The 24,657-nt window shown below is 42.7% G+C and overlaps 1 pseudogene; it reads right to left on the minus strand.

Moving 5' to 3' along the window:
• The window catches only part of LOC114039756, a 201,755-nt pseudogene extending 183,048 nt beyond the window's left edge, over positions 1–18,707 (minus strand).
• Between the last annotated feature and the right edge of the window lie 5,950 nt (positions 18,708–24,657).

A 24,657-nucleotide genomic window follows, 5' to 3' on the forward strand; every position in this document is an offset into this window, starting at 1 on the left:
ATAGATAGATAGATAGATAGATAGATAGATAGATAGATAGATAGATAGATAGATAGATAGACAGACTGACAAACAGGTAGGTAGACAATAGAGCACTATGATACAGGATAGAATATGATAAGTGCCTAGAAGTCAAGCAGTGGGATGAGACATTGTGGAGAGAGAGAGATCTATTCTAGTCTGTGGGATATGAGAAGGCTTCTTGGAAGCAGTGATGACTGAGCTAGGTCTTAGGAAGATAAGGAATGAAAAATGTTCATTCTCAGACTACAATAATGCAAACTATACTTTTACTGAGTCTTATCAAATGATGAAGTAATCAAGGACTTTGAAAACCTTAAAGTGATATATAAATGCTAGCTATTTGAGGAGGTGAGGTGTTGCAGTGGATAGATAATGTGATGGACCTGAAGTCAGAAAGACATAAGTTTAAATTGGAAAGCAATTTGGGAAAAAACATGCCTTAGGCTAATCACACCATATATCCTAATAAGCCTGAAATAGACATGTGACTTGAATATTAAATATTAATATTTAATATCATTAATTTGTTGTGCAAGGGAATATTAATATTTAAATATTAAAAATTAGAACCAGTTATCTTTCAAAGGTATAGCTGAGAGAGAGAGAGAGAGGTAGATTGCACTGATCACCAAATTAAAAATAGATAATCTCTATTACATGAAATTGAAAATATTTCACGTGAATAAAATGAACATCACCAGGATGAAAAAGGAAGTGGCCAATTGGGAAAAAATGTATATCAAATATCTCTTTTTAAAGGGTATGATATCCTATATATGTGTATATATATATATATATATATATGGAACTAACAAAAATATATGAGGCTAATAGAGAATATTAATGCAAAAATTTTAAACAAAGTCTAAGCAAGGAGATTACAGCAATAGATCACATGGATCATACGCTATGACCAAGTGGGATTTATACCAGGAATGTAGGGTTGGTTCAATATTAGGAAATCTGTATCTGTATAATTGACCATATCAATAACAAGATCATATGATTATCTTAATAGATGCTGAAGAAGCTTTTTGACAAAATACAGCACCCATTCCTATTTAAAAAAAAAAAAAAAACACTAGAGAGCATAGGAATAAAGGGAGCTTTCCTTGAAATGAGTAGTATCTGTCTAGAATCATCAACAAGCAATATCTGTAAAGGAGATAAGCTAGAAGCCTTCCCAATAATATCAGGGGTGAAGTAAGGATGCCATTATCATCATTATTCAATATTGTGCTAGAAATGTTAGCTTTAGCAATAACAGAGGAAAAAGAAATTGAAGAAATTAGAATTGTCAATGAGGAAACAAAGCTATCACTCTTTGAAGATGATATGATGGTATACTTAGAGAAGCCTAGAGAATCAAGGAAAAAATTATTTGAAATAACACGAAAATTTAGCAAAGTTGCAGATATAAAATAAACCCACACAAAACATGGGCATTTCTATATATTACTCACAAAGCCCAGCAGCAAGAGATAGAAAGAGAAATTCCATTTAAAATTACTGTAGACATAAAATATTTGAGAGTCTACCTGCAAAGACAAACCAAGGAAATATATAAACATTATTACAAAACACTTTCCACACAAATAAAGTCAGATCTAAATAACTTGGAAAAATATCAGTTGCTCATGGGTGGGCTGAGCTAGTAAAATAAAAATGACAATTCTACCTAAATTAATTTACTCATTTGATTGCCCAGAGAAGTTCATCAGCACTGTGTGTCAATTTCATGATGGCATGCTTGCTCAGGTTCTGGACAATGCTTTCATGCTTTCCCAGTCACCGATGGAGTGAAACAAGCCTGTGTGTTTTCTCCCATGCTTTTAGCATGATATTTTCAGCCATGTTTTCAAATACCTTCAATGAGGACAAACTCAGCATCAAGGTCAGCTACTGCACTGATGGTAAATTCTTCAACTTGAAAAGGCTACAAGCCAAGGAGGGAAGGTTGGTGCATAATTTTCTTTTTGCAAATGGTTGTGCACTCAATGCAGCTTCTGAAGCTGAGATGCAACAAAGTATGGATTGATGCCCTGCTGCTTGTGCTAATTTTGGCCTAACAATTAACACCAACAAAACAGTGGTGCTCCATCAGCCATCATCCACATGTGGAACAATCAATTATGGCAAATGGAGAAGTTTTAAATACTGTGGATAAGTTCACTTACCTTGGCAGTATACTTTCCAGGGATGTACACATTGAAAATGAGGTTGATGCATGCATTGCCAGAGTTAGCTCAGTGCTTGGGAGGCCCTAAAGGAAAGTGTGAGAGAGAAGAGGTATTAGACTGACTACCAAACTGAAGGTCTACAGAACCATTGTGCTGGCCTCATTGCTGTATGCCTGTGAAACCTGGATATTATACCAGTGCCATGCCAGGAAATTGAACTGCTTCCATTTGAATTGTCTTAGGAAGATTCTGAAGATCACCTGGCAGGAAAAGATACCAGACACTGATGTCCTTTCTTTTTTTGCTTTTTTTTTTTTTTTGGTGAGGCAATCGGGGTTAAGTGACTTGCCCGAGGTCACACAGCTAGTAAGTGTTAAGTGTCTGAGACTGGATTTGAACTCAGGTACTCCTGACTCCAAGGCCAGAGCTCTATTCACTGCGCCACCTAGCTGCCCCACTGAGGTCCTTTCTTGAACAAGCATTCAAACTCTGCTGCAGAGAATGTGACTCTGATGGCCTGGCCACGTTGTTTGAATGCCAAACATATGCTTGCCAAAAGGGCTATTTTATAGACAACTCACACAGGGCAAGCACTTACACGATAGTTAGAAAAAGTAATACAAGGACACTTTCAAGGTCTCTTTCAAGAACTTTGAAATTGATTGTACGACACAGGACCACCCAGCGTAGCATGCCCTAAAAGAAAAGGTGCTTTACTCTATGAGCAAAGTAGAATTGAAGTAGCTTAAAAGAAATGTAAGATGCACAAATTTAGAGAATCCACCACAAATGTGCACATGGGCTACCTGTGCCCAACCTGTGGTAGAGAATCCTGAGCTCGTATTGGTCTGATCAGCCACTATGACTTAACTCTAACATAGGGATGTCATTTTGGTCCTCTTCAAGAACAAAAGACAATAACCACCAATTATTCTAAGTGTACTTAGGGAACCCCAGAGATTCAAATAAAATTAATAGAAGCAATTAATAACTTTAGCAAAGCAGCAGGATACAAAACAATTCCACAAAACTGTTGGTTTTTGCTATATCAGCAATCAAATCCAGCTAGAAGGAATAGAAAAATATATGCCATTCAAACTCTCCTCAACAGCTCATGACTTATCTTCCTGAGTTCAAATCCTGCCTCAGACGTTTACTAGCTACGTGACTCTAGGCACGGTTACTTAGCCCTGCTTGCCTCCATTTCTTCATCTGTAAGAGGAGTTGGAGAAAAATGGCAAACCATTCTAGTATCTTTGCCAAGAAAACTCCAGATGGAATCACAAAGAGTCAGACACAACTGAAACAACAGAATAACTAGGTGTTGCAATTATGAATGCTTGTGTTTCACCGTCAATAACATAAATGACAGCCTCTATACTCTATTGTTAATTTTAAAAAATCTCTTCCCACAAAAGTAGTGTGGTATAGTATGGACAAATAAAGGAAGGAGGAGCTAAAACATCTGGGCTCAAGTCCTTGTCCTACCATTCACTGCCTCTGAGACTTTAGACAAGTCATTTCCCTTCTTTGACCATCAGTTTCCTTAATTATAAAATAAATGGGTTGGACTAGGTCAGGAGTGGGAAATCTTTTCATGGTGGAAATTTAACTGTAATCAAATAAGATCACATTCAAGAAACTTGTTAGATATACTTTAAAACGTACATTATTTTGTAAAAATCTAACTACTATATACTTTATAATTTTAAAAAATGAAAATTATTTCTTAATTTCAAAGTTAACTAAGGCCTCATGCAGCCTTAAGACCAAAGGTTCCCCACCCTAGGCCTAGGGTGATCTTAAAGGTCACATCTAGATCAAAGATCTTGTGATTCTCACTGATTTTCTGAATATTATGTTGGTGGTTCCAGCAACCAATGAATTGCCTGGTGTTTCCTCAGTACCACCGCTAGGGGGAAATATCACCACATTAATTTTTGCTATAAAAAAGCAAGGCTCATTTGGGGTTTCCACCAGTCACAATCCCACTATCACAAGTGTTTTTGGACACAAAGAATGTTTTGTCATGATTTTGCAGAAATCTTGCAGATTCCCAAGCTCCAGTATGAGGTAATGATAATACTGATGCTAATACCTCAGATTTCTACAGGGCTTCAAGGATTGCAGTGTTCTCCCAACAACCACCTTTTGATTAGTTAGTATAAACATTATTATCCTCCTTTTGCAGATGAGAAAAACTTCTTTAATAAGTAGTTGATCCCAGAGAAGCCTCAGTTTATCCTAGGTCCTCTTCTGTTTCTACCATTTCTCTTTGGATGACATCACCAAATCCAATGGGCTCAATTAGACTCTCTTTACAGATTACTCTCAAATTTATATAACTAGCCTTGATCTCTTTCCTAAACTCAGGTTCCAGAGATCACCAACTTACCTGAAGTACATTTTCACTTGGATGTCTAGGATGTATCTCAAACTCAACTTGTCTGAAATGGAGCTCATTACCTTCTCCTACAACCTGTCCATACTCTAAACTTCCCCATTTCTTTTGAGACCATAGCCATTCAAGTTTGTGACCTTTCTTCAACATTTCATGCTCTGCATAACCTCACCACCTCATCCAATAACTTATCGTGTCTTGTCTGTTCTATTTCCCCAATATCTTTCATACTCATCACCACTCACAGAGCTACCATCCTCATTTGAGGTTTCATAACCTGTCCCCCTGAAATATTACAAAAGTCTCCTACTTGATCCCCTTCCCCCCAGGCTCTCCTGTCTCCAATCAGTCCAATCACAGCTGCCAAAATAAACTTGGTTAAATGCACATCTGACCTTCTTTCTCAAGAAGTTTTAGTGGCTCCCCATCTTTCTAGGACACAATACAAACTCCTCAGCTTAGCAATTAAGGTCCTTCACAATCAGACATTTCACTTCCTTCCCCTCACTCTATTCCAGATAAACTGGCTTACTTTCTATTCCCTAACAACGATATTATGTTTCCTGCCTTCATGTCTTTGTACAAGATGTCCTCAATGCTTAGAAAGTTTCCCACTCCTAAATTCCTAGTCTTAGAGTTCTTCATATCCATCAAGGTTCGTCTCTGGTGACACCTCTTAGGATAAACCTTTCAAATTCTACTATTTTTAGGGCCTTTCCTCCCCTCACCTTATGTTGTTCATCTGTGGCACTCCCCCTACCTACCCCTATGTAGACTCTTCATTCCTGGGTCCATATTCCCCATGATGTAGTATTCCTCATTTCCTTAGTCCTAGCTAGTACTTAACACTTTATATTTTTTTTGGAGGGGGGTTAGGCAATGGGGTTAAGTGACTTGCCCAAGGTCACACAGCTAGTAAGTATTTTGTGTCTGAGGTGAGATCTGAACTCCTGACTCCAAGGCTGGAGCTCTATCCACTGCACTACCTAGCTGTCCCATACTTATCACTTTAAAGAAAGCTCCATTTGTTCCTAAGCTTTCTAGTGTTTTTAACAGGAATGGGTCTTATAGTTTGTCAAAAGCTCTTTCTGCATCTATGGAAGTAATTACATGATTTTTATTGTTTTGTCATTGATATGGTCAATTATGCTCATAATTTTCCTAATATTGAGCCTGTCCTACATTCTTGGTATAAATCCAGCCTGGGCATAGTATATGATCTTTGTATTATATTGATGTAGTCTCCTTGCTTTTATTTTAAATTTTTGAATCAAAATTCATTACGGAAATTGGTCAATAATTTAAGAACATATTTGTAACTAATATTCTGGACAAGTTAGGACTCAGAAAGATCTAGACAAAACAAGCCATATTATCAAACAAAATTCTGATACAGTGGAATTTAAATGGGATAAATGTAAAGTCTTACATTTGGTTCCAAAAAAAAAAAAAACTTCACAAGTATAAGATGGAGGAAGTGTGGCTAGAGAAAAATTCCCCTGGGGAAAAAAAGGATCTTGGAGCCTTAATGGACTCCCAAGTTCAATGTGGCACCTAAGAAAGTTAATGCAATCTTACACTGAACTAAGAAAGCTGTAGTAGCCAGGACTGGGAAAGTAACAGTATGGCAAGACTTGGTTCAGATGACAATGGTGGTGGTGGTGGTGGTGATGATGATGATGATGATGATGATGATGATAGCAACTAGCATTTATATAAAACTATGTGCCAAGTGATTTAAAATGATTATGTCATTTGATCCTCACGACAACTCTGGGAGGTATGTGTAATTATTCCCATTTTACAGTTGAGGAAACTAAGTTAAACAGAGACTAAGTGATTTGCCCAGGGTCATACTGCTAGTAAATGTCTGAGGCCAGATTTGAACTCAGGTCTTCCTGACTCCAAGTCTTAGTTTACACCTTAGGGTTTTTTTTGCTTTTTGGTTTTTTGACATACATTTGGTTGGCTCTTTATTTTTTTTTAAGATTTTTTTATATTATGGTAATTTTTATTTTTTTTTTGTTTTCAACATTTACTTGCACAAGATTTTGAGTTCAAATTTTCACCCCATCTCACCCCTCCCCCCACCCCAAGATGGCAAGCATTCTGAATACCCCTTCCCCTAGTCTGTCTTCCCTTCTATCTCTCCCCCCCTTTTCTTACCCCCTTCCCCTTCAATTTTCCTATAGGGCAGGGTGGATTTCTGTACCCCATTTCCTGTATTTCTTATTTCCCAGTTGCATGTGAAACATTTTTTTAAACATGTGTTTTTAAAACTTTGGGTTCCAAATTTTCTCCCTTCCTCCCTCCCCACACACCCTCATTGATAAGGCAAGCAACTAAATATAGGTTATATATGCGCAGTTATGCAAAACACTTCCATAGTAGACACGCTGTGAAAAACTAACTCTTTTTCCCTTAATCCTATCCCACTCGCCCCCCATTTATTCTATTCTTTCTTTTGACCCTGACCCTCCTCAGAAGTATTTGCTTCTGATTACTCTCTTTCCCAATCTGCCTCCCTCTCTATCATCCCCCTACTCTCTTGTTCCCTCCCTGTGAGGGACTGTCTGATGTTGGCAACTGCCAGGTGAGCGTTGTGGCAAGATTGGGGTAGAATCTCGGTATTTGGAAGTCGAGGCAGGGGCTGTGGTAGGCGGAGTCGTGGTGGACTGGGATGGGCTGGGTACAGAGAAGCCCTGAGGCAGTGGGCAGTGCTATGTGAGATAAGCTGAGTGCAAGGAAGTAGCCAGAGCTTGTGCTCCTGAGGCAAGGGGTGGTGCCACGTGGGAGTGGGACGGCAGAGGATGAGTTCCCTTTGCTTAGTCCCCTCCCTATAAGCAACATCAACCCCAGATGCCTTCTTCCTGTGAACTTCCTAACGTCCTGGGTCCCTTTGTGTAGCACTGACCCCAGACGCCTCCTTCCTGTGTCCTTCCTGACTTCCTAGGTCACATACTCTGTCTATGCACTAATCCCAGACGCCTCCTTCCTGTATCCGGTCCTAGCCTCCTGAGTCACTCCCTCTCCCTTGGTGTGCTAAACTCAGACAGCCCCTTCCGGTATCTGACCCTACAATCATTGGCTAGTAAGCGGGCTGGGGAGGAGGGGCTAGTAGGTACTTAAGGAACGAGCGTGGTCAGATCACGCGCTCTCTTTGCTCCTGCTCTGTTGCTCTGGCCTTCCTGCTTGGCCTTGCTGTGATGGCTTGCTGTGATGGCCTCTGAATAAAGCCCTGGTGTTGGCGCCTCCTGATGGCTCGTCTCTGTGTGTTTATCCGGTTGAGGACCGAAGACTGGTGAGTGAGTATGACTCTGGCAGCCTGCTCCTTATAGGAGGAGTGTTCGGCATGGCCGGCATAAGGTCGGCGTGGCCGGTACAAGTGGCACCCAACGTGGGGTGGAGGAAATAGGCCAGAGACCCCGTGGACCAGCTGGTCTGGTCACGGGAAGAGAGACGAGACCCGTAGCCAATAGGGTGAAGGAAGAAAGATGGGACAGTTGTTTGTTAAGGTCCCAGATCGGGAGGTGCAAGGGAAAGAAGTATATAAAAGAGTGAAAGAAGCAGAAATCAGTAGTGAGGAAGAATCAAGGAGTGAGACAGAACCAGGGAGTGAGACAGAGGATACTGGAAACAGGGAATGGGAAAATAAGCAAGAGAAAAGAAAGCAAGGCCGGGCAGGAGGGCAGGAGCGGGAGAGTAGGAGCAAAGAGAGAGCAGGAAACCGTAGCAAGGAAAGCCACACGGAGGGGCGGCCCCCTCCCCCACACTTATCCCACAGAGAGAGGACCTGGGCCCCTTTAGAATGGAAGAAATTTAAGGAGTTAAAAGAGACACTAAATACAGTGTTTGCAGCTATATCCCAATGTGCCCTATGGGCTTTTAGTAAGATTCAGGCTTTGGGGAAACAAAGGCCCTCCCTGACCAAGATTAAAAAAGGTCCTGATAAACCCTTCCCAGATTTCGTGACCCACCTACAGGCGGCCATTTGGAAAGGGCTATCAGAAGTGCTGAAAACAAAAGAGACTAAATTGTACTATCTATGCGGAAAAGCCGGTCAGTTCAAGGCACAATGCCGCCAGAAACCTGGTGGAGCCCGCCCTAAGGTAATTTGTTACAATTGTAACAAATCCGGCCATTATGCTAAAGAATGCTGCAAGCCAGTCAGGAGGTGGGGCAAGGAGGGCCCCTCAACAAGCTTACCAGATGGAAGCTCCACCCCCTCAGAATGATCCCTCGGGGCTGCATCAGGAATATCTCCGACTTCTACCCGGTGGTTCGGACTTCCCCTTTACAGCAAAGGAAATTTCCAAATAGACCCCAGAGATACAACCATAATGCCAGTGACTGGGCTTAATTCTGCCCTCCAAGCAGCCCTCGTGGTGGGCCTTTCATCATATACCCCAGTTATTGTCCATACCACGGTTATTGCTCACCAGCCCCAGCAACAGATTATAGTAACTAACCCACATGATTCGGCAGCTTACATAGACGAAGGGGAGGTAGTGGCTCAAGCCCTCCCCCTGCTGGTTAGCCACAATAATGATATTAATTGGGTACAACATATAGAACACAGTAAGCCATGGGCAACTATCCAAATTAAGGGGCGATCCTTTAAGGGATTATTAGACACAGGAGCTGATCGTTCTGTCATCTCACGACTATTTTGGCCCCCCTCTTGGCGAGTCCAACCTGATGCCACAATGATCAATGGGGTCGGAGGGGCACAACAAGCATGGGTATCAGCAGAGGAGCTGCCCTGGCAATTCACAGATAAGCAAGGGACCATCCAACCCCTAGTAGTTACAGGTTTGAGATACAATTTATGGGGAAGGGATATTTTGAAGGCTTGTGGTGCATCTGTTTATATACCACCCCCGCAGGATTTTTAATTGGGGCCATTGGGCAACAGCAAAAATTTTCTTGTATCAGACCCACTCCTCTAACATGGAGATCTAATAACCCAGTCTGGGTACCCCAATGGCCCCTCCCTGCAGAGAAAGCCCAGGCTTTATGTGATATAGTACAGCACCAGTTACAGGTGGGGCACATTGAGCCCACATCCAGCCCCTGGAACAGCACAGTGTTTGTAATAAAAAAGAAATCATGGAAATTTCGAATGTTAATAGATCTCAGGGTGGTTAACACCACCCTAGAGCCCATGGGAACCCTACAGCCTGGCCTCCCCTCCCCTAATTTAGTGCCTTCTGGATGGCCTGTGACAGTCATAGACATCCAAGATTGTTTTTTCTCTATCCCATTATTCCCAGAAGATAGAAAGAGATTTGCCTTTACCATACATACTACCAATAATGCAGGACCAGATTTAAGATATCAGTGGAAGGTCCTGCCCCAAGGAATGTGCTGCAGTCCCACCTTATGTCAGGCTTATGTGGGGAGAGTGCTGGACCCTATCAGGGACAAATGGCCTAAAGCCACAATACTTCATTATATGGATGATATTTTATTAGCCACTAGCAGTGATGAGACACTAGCAAGATTAGTAAAAGAAACCATCTCTGCACTTGCTCATTATGGTTTGGTGGTGGCCCCTGACAAAATCCAACAAAATTACCCACTCACATACCTAGGCCTTCGTATGGAGGCTGTTTCTATTAGCAATCAAATTCCTGAACTAGGGCTTGATAAGATAACCACCTTGAATCACTTCCAAAAGTTAGTGGGACAGATCCAATGGCTCAGGGCCCACACACCCATTCCTCCTGCTGTAATGCAGCCTTTATATGATATATTAAAAGGAAATTCAGATTTAAAGTCCCCTCGGGCATGGACTCCTGCTGCTAAGGCAGCAGTGTCCCAAATATTCTCACTTGCTGCCTAGGCCCAGACCGCCAGATGGGACCCCAAAGGTAGAATAGAGGTCTCCTTGGTCAATCAACAGAGCCCTTTTTGTGTTATACACCAAGGTCCCAAATTATTAGAATTTGTATATGCAAAGAAGGCTCACAAGGTACTGCCAAATTATTATGAGATGTTAGGGGAACTAGCCTTAGCTGCAGTACAAAGGGCTGTCCACTTGTCTGGGCAGCGACCTTTACTTTACTCGATTTTTGAACCTGGACAGCGAGAAGCCATTATGCAAACCTATTGGTCTTGGGCACTTTGCTCCCAGTGGGCCAAGATAAGTCCCCATTCCTCCTGCCTGCTTCTCCCTATGCTAGAGCAAATAACCTTAGTACCACCCCAACGAAAGGTTATGGGGGAACCTGTTCAAGGTTCAAATGTTTTCACTGATGCTACAAAAAAAAATAAGGCCTCTATTTATCATGAGGCCTCCAAGGAAATAATAGTATTAGAAACCCCCTATGACTCTACTCAGAAAAATGAGCTCTTTGCCATCCTCCATGCTTGCCGTAAATATCCTGAGCCTATAAACATAATCTCTGATAGTCTATATGCAGTAAAGGTTCTTAGATGCATAGAGGATGCCATCCTCCAACCTCATAAGTCCACCATATCCTCCCTCCTGAGGGAATTACAGCAAATTTTGTTACAGCGAAACAACCCCCTCTACATTCTCCATGTTTATTCTCATCAGTCCACCTCAGGAGGCATTTTTGAGGGCAATGATGTAGCGGATTGTGCCTTACAGTGCTCTCTACTGCCAGTCCTCACCCTTCCTGAACAAGCCCATGATTTTTTACACCTACCAGCAAGCTCCCTGAGACGCCTGTATGGTTTAACTCGTGAACAGGCTCAACAAATTGTGAGGCGATGTGTGCGGTGTGTTCCTTTTCTCCCCCCTCCATCCAGTAAGGGGATTAACCCACGAGGTCTTTTTCCCAATGACTTGTGGCAAATGGATGTTACTCACCTTGGCCGTGTCACTATCCATGTCTGCATTGATACTTTTTCCAAATTTATAATGGCCACTGTATCCAGTAAGGAGAACACCCCATCAGTTATTAAGCATCTGTACCATTGTTTTGCCTCTGTGGGGATCCCTCATGTCATTAAAACTGACAACGGGCCTGCCTATTTATCTACACATATGACTGCCTTTTTCACATCCTTTGGCATTAAGCATGTTACAGGGATCCCCTATAACCCCACAGGTCAGGCTATTGTTGAGCGAACCCATCATACCTTGAAAGCTACCCTCAATAAACAAAAACGGGGAGTAGGAGGTCGGGGCTCAGGGCAGTGGCCTACACAAGCAGACATGGATAAAGCTTTGTATACATACAATTTTCTCTGTCTAGATAGAGACACAGGCCTATCCCCTAGCATGCTACAGCTAATAACACCACCCACTTGTAATTCATCTGGCCCCTTAAAAACAGCACTACATGCACCATCCCTTAACCAGAAAGTCCTCTGGAAGGACGATGAGGGAAACTGGCAAAGCCCATTTGTAGTGTTGTGGAGAGGGCCGGGGTATTTATGTCTTACAGATTCTGATTGGCCAGAGCCACTGGGTACCAGAAAGAAGAACAAAACGAGTTGAAGAAGCCCCGGGAGAGACAACAAGGATGGGAGAAGAAACACAGTCAACAGAAAATTCAGAGAGAGCAGATAGAAAAGACAGTTAGGATGTCTAAACTGAGTAAACTGTTTTCACTTTTTGCGCGATCAGGACTTTGCCACAGGTTGCATCAGCTCCAGTGTCCTGGGACACAAGAGAGAATGGCTGGGGGCACTTGGCGTTGGCAGCATCCATCTTCGAGGAGTTCCAGATACAGGACTTATATAGTGGACAGCAATTGCTTGCCTCAAAAATAGAGGAACTGGCCAATAAATTTGCCCAAGCCCTCCAAGTGCAGGCTAATATTGATCAGCAGCTGGAGGAGCAGATTCAAAAAAGTAGCATTGGCTACCCAGGACATTGGGAATGAACTTATATGGCTGGAATTGAAATAGCAGTTGGCATGCGATGGCTGATATTGATCCATTTGTGTAACACCCTTAAACCATAACACCACTTGCGACACCGTTTCACAAAGCATAAATGACACTCTCCCTTTCTTTTCTATTTGGTGTAATGATACCCGTGCCCTTTCCCAGATCCAGACTACAAATCTTTCCTCTGTACTCCAGGCTTTGCGGGTGTTAATTAGACTGGCACGGAACATATCTGACACTTGGCACCAACACGAGACTGATGATATTGTTCATCACCTTAGCGATTTGGATTAAGCATGCCTCTTTCGCCATCCCCTCCCTTGTAACCCATTGGGCATTTATAACTCTTTTTGCATTTATACTGTTATTGTTACTACCCACTATATTAGGAGGTTTTCTTAGGATTCTTAGAGGTTCTATAGAGGCACTCAGAACCGAAGGACTAGTATGGAGACCCCGTCTCCGCCCCTCTATTAAACAAAAAGGGGGAATTGTGAGGGACTGTCTGATGTTGACAACTGCCAGGTGAGCGTTGTGGCAAGATTGGGGTAGAATCTCAGTATTTGGAAGTCGAGGCAGGGGCTGTGGTAGGCGGAGTCGTGGTGGACTGGGATGGGCTGGGTACAGAGAAGCCCTGAGGCAGTGAGCAGTGCTATGTGAGATAAGCTGGGTGCAAGGAAGTAGCCAGAGCTTGTGCTCCTGAGGCAAGGGGTGGTGCCACGTGGGAGTGGGACGGCAGAGGATGAGTTCCCTTTGCTTAGTCCCCTCCCTATAAGCAACATCAACCCCAGACGCCTCCTTCCTGTGTCCTTCCTGACTTCCTAGGTCACATACTCTGTCTATGCACTAATCCCAGACGCCTCCTTCCTGTATCCGGTCCTAGCCTCCTGCGTCACTCCCTCTCCCTTGGTGTGCTAAACTCAGACAGCCCCTTCCGGTATCTGACCCTACAATCATTGGCTAGCAAGTGGGCTGGGGAGGAGGGGCTAGTAGGTACTTAAGGAACAAGCGTGGTCAGATCACGTGCTCTCTTTGCTCCTGCTCTGTTGCTCTGGCCTTCCTGCTTGGCCTTGCTGTGATGGCTTGCTGTGATGGCCTCTGAATAAAGCTCTGGTGTTGGCGCCTCCTGATGGCTCGTCTCTGTGTGTTTATCCGGTTGAGGACCGAAGACTGGTGAGTGAGTATGACTCTGGCAGCCTGCTCCTTATAGGAGGAGTGTTCGGCATGGCCGGCATAAGGTCGGCGCGGCCGGTACACCTCCCCTCCCCCATTTTCCTGTAGGGTAAGGCAGATTCCCATATCCAATTGAGTGTGTATGTTATTCCCTCCTTAAGTCAAATCCTATGAGAATAAGATTCACTCATTCCCTCTCACCTTCCCCTGTTTCCCCTCCACTGTAAGAGCCTTTTCTTTTCTGTTTTTTTTTGTGAGATAATTTACCCCGTTCTACCTCTCCCTTTCTCTTTCTCCTAGTATAATCCTCTCTCACCCCTTAATTTTATTCTCCAGATATGACCCCTTCATTTTCAACTCACCCTGTGCCCTCTATCTATCTATCTATCTATCTATATCTGTATATATGTACATATCATTTCTTCCCCTCCAACTACCCTAATACTGACAAAGGTCTCATGAATTACAAATGTCATCTTTCCATGCAGGAATGTAAACAGTTCAACCTTAATAAGTCTCTTATGATTTTCTCTTTCCTGTTTACCTCTTCATGTTCCATTTGAGTCATGTATTTGAAACTCAAATTTTCTATTCAGCTCTGGTCTTTTCATCAAGAATGCTTGAAAGTCCTTTATTTCACTGAATGACCATTTTTCCCCCTGAAGGATTATACTCAGTTTTGCTGGGTAGGTGATTCTTGGTTGTAATCCTATCTCCTTTGCCCTCCAAAATATTATATTCCATGCCCTGCAGTCCCTTAATGTAGAAGCAACTAAATCTTGTGTTATCCTGATTGTGTTTCCACAATACTTGAATTGTTTCTTTCTGGCTGCTTGTAATATTTTCTCCTTGACCTGGCAACTCTGGAATTTGGCTACAATATTCGTAGGAGTTTTCTTTTGGGGATCTCTTTCAGGCGGTGATCGGTGGATTCTTTGAATTTCTATTTTGCCCTCTGGTTCTAAAATATCAGGACAGTTTTCCTGCATTATTTCTTGAAAGATGATGTCAAGGCTCTTTTTTTGATCATGGCTTTCAGATAGTCCAATAATTTTTAAATTCTCTCTCCTGGATCTATTTTCCAGGTCAGTTGTTTTTCCAATGAGATATTTCACATTGTTTTCTAATTTTTCATTCTTTTGGATTTGTTTTACAGTGTCTTGATTTCTCATGAAGTCACTAGCTTCTAATTGCTCCATTCTCATTTTTAAGGAAGTATTTCTTCAGTAAGCTTTTGGACTTCCTTTTCCATTTGGCCAATTTTGCTTTTATTGGCATTCTTCTCCTCATTGGCTTTTTGGACCTCTTTTGCCATTTGGGTTAGTTTGTTTTTTAAGGTGTTATTTTCTTCAGTATTTTTTTGGGTCTCCTTTAGCAAGCCGTTGACTCATTTTTCATGATTTTCTTGCAAAACTCTCAGTTTTTCTTCTGCTTCCCTTACTTGCTTCTCAAAATCCCTTTTGAGCTCTTCCAAGGCCTGGGACTGATTCATATTCTTCTTGCAGGCTTTGGATGTAGGAACGTTGGCTTCATTGTCTTCTTCTGGTTGTATGTTTTGATCTTCTTTGTCACCAAAGTAAGATAATATAGTCTGACTCTTTTTGCACTACTTACTCATGATACAGCCAATTACTTGAGTTTTAAACTCTTTGTTAAGGTAAAAGTCTGCTTCCAATTTGAAGAATATACTGTCTCAAGCTTTGGGGGTTTGTTCAGCTGTTTTCAGAAATACTTCTAGGGACCTGAAAATTTTCAGTTCTTCCAAGGTGCTATGATAAGGGGCAAGGTGTCTCCTCTCCACCACCACAACAAGCTCCAACACACCAGCATTCCTCCTCTCCCCAGGACTGCCCCTCAGAAATGTGACCCAGATCCAAGCATTGGTAAAGCAAGAGATTCCTGCCTCAGTACTGGCAAAGAGAACCCTGCAATCCCCCTCTGATCAGCCGCTCGATTTCCCCTCAGTCTGTGGGCGGGAAGTTCAGGAAAAAGCCACGACCCAGGGGGTGGCTGATACCTAGCTCCTTCTCTCACTGCAGTCACAGACTTTTCCCACTGACCTTCTAAGTTGTCTTTGGTGTTCATGGGTTGAGAAGACTGGAAACCACCACAGCTATCCGTGATTCAGTCCTCTGAGGCCTGCTCCAGGATCACTGCGGCCTGCGTGCCCACACCACACTCCGCTCCTCTCCTCACCTGGCGCGATATACCTTTCCGATCAACCATCCAGGCTCTTTGGCTGGAAATTTGTTTCACTCTGTCTTTTTGTGGGTTCTGCTGCTTTAGAATTTGCTTAGAACCATTTTTATAGGTATTTGCAGGGGTTTGGGGAGAGAGCTCAAGCAAGTCACCTCTTTCCCTCCACCATCTTGGCTGTGCCCCTCAAGCCTTAGTTTTAAAAGGTCAAGGTCACCCACTACATTCTGGGCCATTGCAATTCAAATTGGGCATTGCTGTTATTTTCTTCTTTTTCTTCTTTTCTTCTTCCTTCATCACATGTGGTCCTTATGTCCATATGGGGAGTCATATTCTTACATGTGAGTGCTCTGTCCAAAGAAATAAAATTTTTGGTCACTTACACTTTGTAAGATATCTTGTGGTTTGGGGGCTAGATTTTTAAAAACTTCCTATTTATTTCTTTTTTTTTTAATTTTTAGGCAATTGGGGTTAAGTGACTTGCCCAGGGTCACACAGCTAGTAAGTGTCTAGTGTTTGGTCTGAGCCCAAATTTGAACTCAGGTCCTCCCGACTCCAAAGCTGGTGCTCTATCCAGTGCGCCACCTAGCTGCCCCTCACTTATTTCATAATTTTTTTAAAACCAGGGACGATTAACTCTTTGTCTTGCACAGTTTTAATTCATGATTTCTTGAAATATAGCTCTAAAAAACTCCTTTTTCTTCTTCTTCTTCTTCTTCTTCCTTCATGGATGCTCTGTCAAAAGGAATATAATTTTTAGTCACTTACATTTTGTAAGATATCTTGTGGTTGGGGACTAAATTTTTTTAATTTCTTATCTATTTATTTCATCATTTTATTTTAAAGCTGGAACAATTAGCTCTTTTTCTTGCACAGTTTTAACTTATGATTTCTTGAAATACAGCTCTGAAAAAAATGGGCCTTGAAAAAGCCCATTGTGATTCAAATGGAGTAGAGAAATAGAAGATGGATAGAAGAGCTTTATGGAACCTCAGTGCCCTGGAGAAGCACATCTACAGGGGTCAAGTGTCCCTGGCCATCTCTCTTTGTGTTCCTCCTTGCTATGTGTATTCCCCTTCATCTGAGTCTAGCTGGACTACAGAGCTGTCCCAGGTCTGGAGAACAGAGAGCCCTAAAGGACTTAATGGTGACAAAATTATAACACAAGTTTGAAGAAGACTGCATCCTTGACAGTACCTTTGGAGTCTTTCCTATTCCCAGATCCAAATTAGAGGTTGAAAAAACTTGAAAAGGAGGATTCCTGAGATCTTACTGACCAGCAAATGATCAATGCATTGTCTGGAGCTGGTCTAAGAGACCTGAAGTATAATGGGAGGAGCAGAGGTCCAGCAGGCAAAGGATTTAGGAGCGGACCTGAGTCTCTACCTCCTAAACTTGGTAACTCCAGGCAGACCTCTTCCCCCATGTGAACCAGTTTTCTCATCTGTAAAATGGGCGTATACTTTATACATGTACCTCCTACCTCACAAGGTAAATAGTGTAGGAAAGGCTTCCTGAGGAAAGGAACCAATCAATTCTTTCTGGGTACCTTTGAGTTAAGACTTTGAGCTCCCCAGGGGCACAGGTGTTCTGCCTCTCCAGGCTGTGAGTTCCTCCAGAATGGAGCCTGGGTTTGCTCCTCCCGCTTATCCCAACAATTGAGTCAATCCCAAGGTCAGGTGCATGGCACAAAGGATGTGCTCTCACTGTAGGACTTCAGCCTAAATTCTACCTGCTCCTAGTCACTGACTGTTTCCCCAGGAATCAGCACTGGAGTCCTGGCCCCAGTGAGTGTGGCTATCTGGCACCCTGAGGAAGGGTGGAGGAGGCCATCAGCTGAGACTGAAGCAATGACTGGAGTCACAAGAGTGTGGAGGAACAATGCAGACTGGGAGAAAGTCCTGCCTCTTACTTTAGCACACACACATAACCTATTTCTTCCCTTCCCTGTAATACATGCACTCATTTGCATACACAAACACAGACACAGACACACAGAGCCAGTCTCTTTCCTTCTCTGAACACCCACAAATACACATGGAGAACCTATTTCTCCCCTTCCCTATACAGAGAGAGAGAGAACACAACACAGTAGCATCTGGGGCTCTAATCCCAGGTTTGTGTCACAGCCTTTGCCTGGGCCCCAGCAGAATGTGTTTGGCACAGTAGTATTTGCCTAAGTCCTCCTTTCACAACTGACACAAGGTCAGGGAGACAGTTTGGGCTTCATTGTTCCTGGTGATGAAGGCCCTGCCCTGAATTCTTGTGCAGTACTCTGTTACTGCCAGTTCCGGGGCTGATGCTGGCCACGAACTCCCTGTGGCTCTCAATTGAGCTCCAGTGCCAAGACATGGTGGATTCCTTGAAGTTAAAGCCAGAGGCCTTGCAGGTCAGGATCACAGAATGGCCCTCAGGTGTCACCTTGCCTCCTGTCTCCACTAGCCACACCTGGGTCCAGGACCCTGAAGAGGACATACCAAGGAGATTAAGTCCTCCACAAAGCCTCCATGGGAAAGGGAGCTTAGGGACCATGGCAGAGACACCTGGCTGCTAATTAGAGATTCCAATCGCACCCCAGGTTTCCAGGGAGAAGAGGCCAAGCAAATAGAAGAAGGAGAAGCTAAGCTTCAAGGCCACTACCCCCAGGGAAGAGAAGACAGGGAGGAGATAGGGATAGAGGTATCTAGAAGCTAATTAGAGCCTCAGCCCCATAGAGAGGGTGAGGAAGAGGAGAGAAGCAGTGTAGACAGGACAGATACCTGGGAGAACGGAGAAGAGCAGCTCCAGGAAGTAGATCCTGGAAAGAGTGGTGAGGGTCCTGGCAGACATGCTGCTGAGCCTGGCAGGATTCTCTAGGCAGGCTGGGGTTAGCAATTGTGGCCCAGGGCTGATAATATCTGCATAGATAGGGGTTCTTCCCAGAAGGAAGTGTTTTTAAGAACTGAAATCAGTGGGCTCTGCCCATGCCCCACCTGGAGGTGGCTGGACATTGCTGGAGCATCAAGCAAACAGATAAGCCTGCGGGGAGAAGGGAGTTAGCACAGAATACTTGTGACTGCAGGGCTAATTTCTAGCCCTACTGGCATTCAAAAAAATCACCTTGAGTTTTGATATTGGGTCTGCAGCAAGTGTTCTGAGGTATGGGGGTGCTTGGAGCATAGATCAGCATCTTGAGGTGAACACTATAGCTATAACAATCCAACTCAGCACAGATTAGAAGGTAGGTCTGGCCTTTGTCTTCTTAGCTGTCCTTGCTTTACCCCTAGTCCAGTCATCTCTCTTTCTCTGTATCCCAAGACCCTGAGGAAACTGAATTCTGGGGCACTAATACTTCAAGGGCAATGCCAGGGGTCTAGCAATAGACCATTATCACCACAGGCCTAATAGTTTTCTGGATTCTCAGGTACCTGTGGACCAGATGAAATCTCCTACTACGTAGGCATGGAGGGAGAGATCATTGTCACCTAGGACAGTCACAGTGGAATAAGTGACCTAGAATGATTCATAGAATGCTAGGATCAGAAATTTAGAGGAACCAGCTGGTGCAGTGGATAGAACCTTTAAGACTTGTATTCAAATCCAGCCTCAGGCCCTTACTAGCTTTGTGACTCCAGGCAAGTCACTTCAGTCTGTTTCAGTTTCCCCTAGCACCTATCTCCCCAAAGAATTGCCCAGAGGACAGCACACTTATCAGATTGGCTAACATGATAAGACAGGAAAATGATAAATGTTGGAGAAGATGTGAGAAAATTGGAATTCTAGTGCATTGTTGGCGGAGTTGTGAAATGATCCAACCATTCTGGAGAGCAATTTGGAACTAGGCCCAAAGGACTATAAAAATGTGCATACCCTTTGACCCAGAAATAGCACTTCTAGGGCTATGTCCCAAAGAGATCATACAAATGGGGAAAGGACCCACATGTACAAAAATATTTATAGCAGCTCTTTTTGTGGTGGCAAAGAATTGAAAATTGAGGGGATGCCCATCAGATGGGGAATGGCTGAACAAGCTGTGGTATATGAATGTATACTATTGTGCTACAAGAAATGATGAGCAGGCAGACTTCAGAAAAATCTGGAAAGACTTGTATGGACTGATGCTGAGTGAAGTAAGCAGAACAAGGAGAACATTGTACCTGTAACAGCCACATTGTGTGATGACTAACTTTGATAGATTTAGCCCTTCTCAACAATACAAGGATCTAAGACATCTTCAAAAGTCTCATGATGGAAAATGCTCTCCACATCCAAAGAAAGAACTATGGAGTTTGAATGTAGATTGAAGCATACTATTTGCTTTTTTTTTCTTCTGTTTTGTTTTGTTTCCTCTTTCTTGTGGTTCCTTCTATTGCTTCTAATTCTTCCTCACAACATGACTAATGTGAAAATATGTTTAATAGGAATGTATATGTATAGCCTGTAACAGATTGCATGCTGTCTTGGGGAGGGAGGTGGAGAGGGAAAGGGAGGAAAATTTAAAACTCAAAAGCTTATGGAAGTGATTGTTGATAAATCAGAAGAAATTAATTTAAAAAACAAAAAAGGAATTGCTGAGGATCAAATGAGATAATATTCATAAAGCACTTTGAAATTCTCCAAAAGCTATATAAATGTTTGCTATTATTGTTATGATTAAAGTTAAAGGGGACCCCAGAAGCCATCTAGTCCACCCCCATTCATTTTACAGATGAGAAAACTGAGGCACAGTGAGGTTAAACGATGCCCAAGGTAAACAGGTAGGTAAGTGATGGAGGTGGAATTTCAGCCCAGGGCTTGTGACTCTAAAGTACACTTTCTGCTACGCCACGCTGGTTAAATGGAGTAGAAGTGTTTGAGAGGAAGAGGTGGTGTGAATATAGCAGAGTGGACAGGGAAGAATAGATGAGATTATGTGGACATGTTAACATGTCAGAGTTAACATATCCAAGTGGTAGAATAGATAAACTGTAGTGGATGGGATGGAGTGGAAACAATGAAGTGGGATGGCTGAATAGAGAAGGTGTTGTTGAGGAGACAGGTTGGAGTCAATGAGATGGAATAGTGAATTTAAATGATTGCAGTAGAATGTGGGATGGAGCATCCAGGTATTGCCAGTGGAACAAGGGCATTCTTTAGGCAGAGTCTGTGGAGGGTCAACAGTCTAGAGTAAATGAGATAAAAGGTTTAAGGGAGAATGGATGTTCTAAACATAGACAGGGCAAAGTGCTCATAAGCATAATAATAATGGCTAACATTTACATAGCACTAAGGTTTTCAAAGCTTTAATACACACATTATCTCATTTTGTCTTTACAACCCTGGGAGGTAGGTGTTATTATGATCCCCATTTTACAGATGAGGAAACTGAAGCAAGAAGAGCTTAAGTGACTCACTTGTCCAAGGTCACACAGCTAGTAAGTATCTGCGGCTGGATTTGAACTCAGGTCTTCCCAACCCAGACCTGACACTCTATCCACTGTACCATATAACTGCCTCTGGCCATTGATGAGGTAATGAGAAAGAGTAAAGTAAACAAAATCATGCTAATGAGCTGAGCCATTTTCTTTTCAATAAACATTTATTGTGTGCCTACCATTGGGCAAGGCACTGAGGGAGATACAAGACATAGAGGAGGTATGGAAACAAGCCCTCATGGAATTTACAACCCAATTCTACCCAGTTCACTTGGGGAAACTCCCATTGCTCCCAACCAGCTTCTTCTTATCTTTGAGGAACTCTCCTTCCCCGGTTTCTCTTCTACTCCAGAGCTGCTGAATATTTCTAGAGAAAGTCCCAAAAAATCCAGTTAGATTGCAAACGTATAGTGCAAAACCTCAACTGAGACATAGCATAACGTAGTGACCAGAAAGCTGGTTATTTGTCAGATCTCTCCTTTGCCTCCTCTTTACTCCCTTTATTTTACTACCTTGATCTTTGATGATATTGTTTCCCCCAGTAAAATATGAGCAACGAGAGGGCCAAGCTGTCGCATTTTTGTCTGTCCAGCACAGTCCTATGCAAATAGCAGGGACTTGGTAATATTTGTTTGCTTGAATTAGCCTCAGAGAACAGGGCAAGAATCCACAGGTGGGCATTGCAAAGAGGCAAATTTGAACTCTACTTAAAGAAAAAGTCCTTAACACTTAGAGCTAAGGTTGGAAGGCAATGTTGCCTAGTGAGTGGATAGCAAGCAGACCTCAGTGTCCTAGTCCTGGCTTGACTTCCTGGCCACGTGACTCCCAGCAAATCATGCCTTGGGCAACTCTCTAAATTTAAGAACAGTTGGAGATCTGCATCAATGGAGGTGTAAATCTTCACAAGAGTTCCCTACATACCAAGGAAATTTTAGCTCTTAAACAACAATAAAAACAACAAAAAAGCCACCAGATGAACAAATCCCACACCTAGCAGTCTATAATCTTCTCTAATCAACATTTAACCTCATCCTTCACAACTGTACCAAGACTTTTCACCTCTTCTCATGCCCCAACTTCAAGCCCATCCCCCTACTTAGGGCAAATTACTTAGTTTCCTCGGGAGAAGTTTCCTCAGGGAGAAGAATGAGGCTACACCCGCCCCCCAAAAAAATAAACTTATTTTGTTTTGAAGATATATTTATGTACATGTTGTAAATTCTGCTCCCCACCCACCATAGAATTCTAGAGTGCAGGAACAGTTTGCATTTTTGTTTTTGTGTGCCTAGTGTCTAGGACAGTGCCTGGCACACAGTAGATGCTTAATAAACCTTGTTCACCATTGGTCTAAACGGGTTAGGCCCTATCCTGTGGGTGCTGTTGCAGATACTGACTATGATACAAAAGCTCCTATTCTTAAATGATCACTAAGCTTCACATTGAAGAGGTAATTAATAGCTTCAGAAATTCTTAATGTTATTTAGGAATAACTAGCTATTTAAGAATTGATTGAATGAGTGGCTGAAATACCATTAATTCTTCTACTCCTTGACATTTTGCAGAATCATCATCTACTCTCTCCTCTTCCCTTCTAGTGCCAAAGTAAGACTAATAATCTCTCTACCTATGCCTTTGTCTCCATTCTTTCCACCCTCCTCTGAGTTTTGCTTCAGGAATCATTCCCTCCCTCTTTTTCATGCATCTTCAGTGTCTTTCTTTCGGTTAGCTCCTTGCCATCTGTCCATAAACATGCTCATATCTCTCTAATCCCTACAAAAGTTTCCCTTGGCTCTTCTACCCCATTCTGCTACTGTCCTATTTCTCCTCCTCTCCAAATTTCTTGGAAAAGTTTCTACACTTGGTTCTTCCATGACCTTACCACCAATCCTCTCTCCTCAACTCCTTAAAATTTGGCATCTCTGCCCATCGCTCTGCTAAAGCTCCTCTCTTTCCAAGGTCACCAAAACTTCCTAATTACCAGATTGCATGGCCTTTTGTTCAAGACTCACTGTCCCAGAACTTCAGCCACTCATTGCTGTACTCTTCCCTTCTGGATATTCCCTCTTCCCTTGGTTTCATGGACATCACATGGTTGCCCACCTGCCTATCTAACCACTCTTCCTCCTTCTTTGTAGGCTCTTTCCTGACTCTATAAGTGGGGTAATGCCAGAGGCTCTGTCTTTTGTTGTCTCCTCTTTTCCCTTCAGGAACAAGAGTACCTCACATTTCTATAGTGCTTTATGGTTCACATGATCAATACGTGCCTATCTTTTTGACTTTATAATAATGTTCCTAGTGGTCTGTGGCACCACCATTCATCTAGTCTTCCATGCTTGATACTTTAGAGTTACCTTTGACCATCTTGTCTCCCACACTATTTACATCCTATCATTTGCCAAATCCTGTGAGTTCTACCTCTCCAGCATCTCTCATGCATGCCCCATTTTCTATTTCTACTTGCATCACCCCAGTACTAACTCAGTACAATGGAAGCTCTTGAGGGCAGGATTGATTTTTTTTATCTTTTTTTTGTCTGCCTATCACAGTTCATTGGCATGGTAAATACTTAGAAAAATCACAGATTCATTACCCAAAAAAGTGTTTAATACTTACTTGTTGAACTGAATTGATTTGAATCATCCTTACTACCTTCATAGACTATTGCAATAACCTCTTAACACATCTTCCCACCTCCATCCTCTTCCGTGCCTCCTCTGTCATGCTACATACCATTGCCTGATATCTTCCTCATGTCCAAAATGGAATTTATTACCTCTTTTCCTGAACCTGTTCCTTATGGTAGCTCCATTCATTGAGCCTCCCAAGTTTGTAACCTTGAAGATATCATTAACTCTTCCCTCTTCTTCATTCCTCATATTTGAGTAGTTACCAGATCTTGTCAAATCCATTTGCACAGTATCTCTCATACTCCTTTCTTGTGTTCCATTCAGACTGTCAACATCCTAATTTAGGCTCTCGTTCCCAATGACTAAGATTGTTGCAATAGTCTTTCCACCTTTCCTCCAATCCACCCTTCCTATGACTGTCAGAATAATCTTCTCTGGGCAAACATCTGGTCGTGTCACTCTTCTATTCAAAACTATTCAGTGACTTCTAGTTACTTGCTGAGTACCATTCAAACTCTTCTGCCTGGTATTCAAGACCCTCCATAGTCTGTTACTTTCCCCCTTCTCCTTGTCCAACCTTATCTTATATTACTCCCCTACTCATATACTACATTCCGGCCAAACTAGACAGCTCTCTGCCTAGAACACACATAGTGAGCTCATGTTCCCATGCCTTTTAGGTTAATTACTATGCTTGTAAAGCACATGCTACAACAGCTACCCACTGTGAAGATCTGACATGTTTCCTCTCCACTGTCTGAGTTATTAGGCCCCAAAGGGGCACAGAAGTGTGGATC

This window comes from Vombatus ursinus, unplaced genomic scaffold, assembly GCF_900497805.2.
Source record: "Vombatus ursinus unplaced genomic scaffold, bare-nosed wombat genome assembly UNPS02012319.1, whole genome shotgun sequence".
NCBI lineage: Eukaryota > Metazoa > Chordata > Mammalia > Diprotodontia > Vombatidae > Vombatus > Vombatus ursinus.